Here is a 3,151-nt window from a genome sequence, read left to right as displayed (position 1 = left end):
CCGCACAGTCCGGTAAGAGGACTCGTACTTCAGCCCCTCAGAGGAGCAATACACGCTTCAGGCCTACTGTATCATCACCTTCAGCTATTAGTAGAGGTGGTTCTTCGGTTCCGGTTCTAGTGCCTCAGTGTGACTTTTGTGGGGAACGGCACACGGGAGAGTGTTATAGGAAGATCGGAGCATGTTTTTATTGTGGATCTAGTGGACATTTTCGGAGGGATTGTCCTCAGCTAGCTTCGTCTGAGCGGATCGCTACCCAGACTCCTGTGCGTTCTCAGACTACAGTACAGACTCCAATTAGAGATCGTAGCCAAGTAAAGGCTCGTGGTTCAGCGTCCAGGACATACAGTAGAGCTCGACCTCAGCAAAATAGAGGGCCAACAGTTTCTGAGGCTAGACAGCCAGCTTTGGTTTATGCCACTAGATGACGTGATGACAGAGATGAGCCAGAGGTTATTGCAGGTACATTTACTATTTATTCTATCCCATACTTTGCATTAATGGACAATGGCTCCACTCACTCCTATGTATCGAGCTCAGTATCTCGAAACCTTCAGATTCCGATAGAGAACACTGAAAATACTGTTACAGTTACGAGTCCAGTAGGACAAGCGGTATTAGTGAATAAAGTATTTCGGCGTTGTCCTCTCGAGGTTCAGGGAGAAATTTTTCTCGCTGATCTTATGGAGCTTCCTTTAGAGGAGTTCGATCTAATTCTTGGAATGGATTGGTTGAATAAACACAAGGTAAAGCTGGATTGCGAATACAAGCGGGCTACTCTGAAGACTTCAGATGGTCGGACTGTTGTGTTAATTGGTGAACGGCGTGGCTATCTCTCCAATATAGTTTCAGCGATGGAAATTGATCGTATGATCCGGAAGGGATATGAGACCTTCATTGCTTGTATTTTGAACAACAAATGTGCATTGTCCACGATCGAGGAGATTCGTACAGTTAGCGAGTTTCCTGATGTTTTTCCGGAGGAGTTGCCTGGGTTACCTCCTGATAGAGAGGTAGAGTTCGAGATTGAGACTTATATGGGATCTTCACCTATTTCTATGGCACCTTATCGAATGGCTCCAAAAGAACTTAAGGAGTTGAAGGTCCAATTGCAAGAATTACACGATCGAGGGTTTATCCGACATAGTACTTCACCGTGGGGAGCTCCAGTTCTGTTCGTGAAAAAGAAGGATGGGTCGCTAAGATTATGTATTGACTATCGGAAATTGAACAAGATGACAGTCAAGAATAAATACCCACTACCTAGGATTGATGACTTATTTGATCAATTGCGAGGAGCTACTGTATTCTCTAAGATTGATCTTCGTTCGGGGTATTATCAATTGAAAGTCAAAGGATCTGATGTTGCAAAAACGGCCATTCGCACTAGATACGGTCATTATGAATTCTTAGTGATGCCTTTTGGTTTGACGAATGCTCCTGCAGCTTTCATGGATTTGATGAATCGGGTGTTCCGACCATATTTGGATCAATTTGTGGTGGTCTTCATTGACGATATTTTGATTTATTCTTGTACTGAGGCAGAGCATGACGAGCATTTGAAGATCGTTCTGCGGACTTTGAGAGAACATCGTCTGTATGCCAAACTAAGCAAGTGTGAGTTTTGGCTTCAAGAAGTGTCGTTTCTGGGGCATATTATTTCTGCGCGAGGTGTTCAGGTCGACCCCAGCAAAATCGAAGCTATTGTGGATTGGAAACGACCCAAGAACATCTCTGAGATCCGCAGTTTCTTGGGCTTGGCTGGTTATTATCGACGTTTTGTTGAGGGCTTCTCGATCATTGCTTCTCCTTTGACAAAGTTGTTAAGGAAGAATGTGCCGTTTGATTGGGGCGAGGCACAACAGGAGAGCTTTGAGAAATTAAAGGGGGTTTTGACTCAAGCACCAGTGTTGATTCAACCAGAGTCCGGGAAGGATTTTACAGTGTACAGTGATGCTTCACACTCAGGACTTGGATGTGTTCTAATGCAGGAAGGCAAAGTGGTGGCTTATGCATCCCGTCAGCTGCGACCTCATGAGTGTAATTATCCTACTCACGATTTGGAGTTGGCAGCAATAATTTTTGCCTTGAAGATTTGGAGACACTATCTTTATGGAGAGAAGTGTTACATTTTCACGGATCATAAGAGCTTAAAGTATCTTCTGACCCAGAAGGAGCTTAATTTGAGACAGCGTCGCTGGCTAGAGCTTCTAAAGGATTATGATTGCGTGATTGATTATCACCCTGGTAAAGCTAACATTGTAGCGGATGCTTTGACTCGAAAGGCAGTATCGGAGTTGAGATCTTTAATGGCCAGGATGAATTTATATGACGATGGCACTTTGTTAGCAGAATTGCAAGTTAAGCCGACCTTGGTTGATGAGATTAAAGTTAAGCAGCCCCTTGATAGCTCCTTGCTTCCTATCTTTGAGCAAGTAGAGCAGAGGACAAACTCAGGTTATGCCCTTAATCAGGATGAAGTTTTATGCTTCAAAGGTCGGTATTGTGTGCCGGATGATGCTGAGTTGAGGCAGACTATCCTTGCTGAGGCTCATAGTAGTCCATATGCTATGCACCCCGGTGGAGATAAGATGTATCGAAATTTGAGAGAGTGGTATCATTGGGTCGGCATGAAAAAGGACATCTCGAATTTTGTGGCGAGGTGTTTGACTTGTCAGCAAGTTAAGGCAGAACATCAACATCCATCAGGTTTGTTACAGCCTATCAAGATTCCTGAATGGAAATGGGAGCGTATTACTATGGATTTTGTTATCGGTTTACCTATGACTCATTCGAAAAAAGATTCAGTTTGGGTAATTGTTGACAGACTTACAAAGTCAGCTCACTTCATTCCTGTGCGGGTAAATTATACTTTGGACAAGCTGGCGAGATTGTATATTTCAGAGATTGCCCGATTGCATGGTGTTCCATTGTCTATTATTTCTGATCGAGATCCGAGATTTACTTCGAGATTTTGGAAGGCGCTACATACGGCTTTGGGAACAAGATTGGATTATAGCACATCCTTTCATCCACAAACTGATGGTCAATCTGAGAGAGTGATTCAGATTCTGGAGGATATGCTGCGGGGTTGCGTAATTGATTTTCATGGTAGTTGGGAGAACTTTTTGCCTTTGGCTGAATTTGCTTA

Source organism: Hibiscus syriacus, unplaced genomic scaffold (assembly GCF_006381635.1).
Source record: "Hibiscus syriacus cultivar Baekdansim isolate YM2019G1 unplaced genomic scaffold, ASM638163v2 tig00011547_pilon, whole genome shotgun sequence".
NCBI classification, from domain to species: Eukaryota; Viridiplantae; Streptophyta; class Magnoliopsida; order Malvales; family Malvaceae; genus Hibiscus; species Hibiscus syriacus.
Note: the sequence above shows the minus strand (reverse complement) of the source record.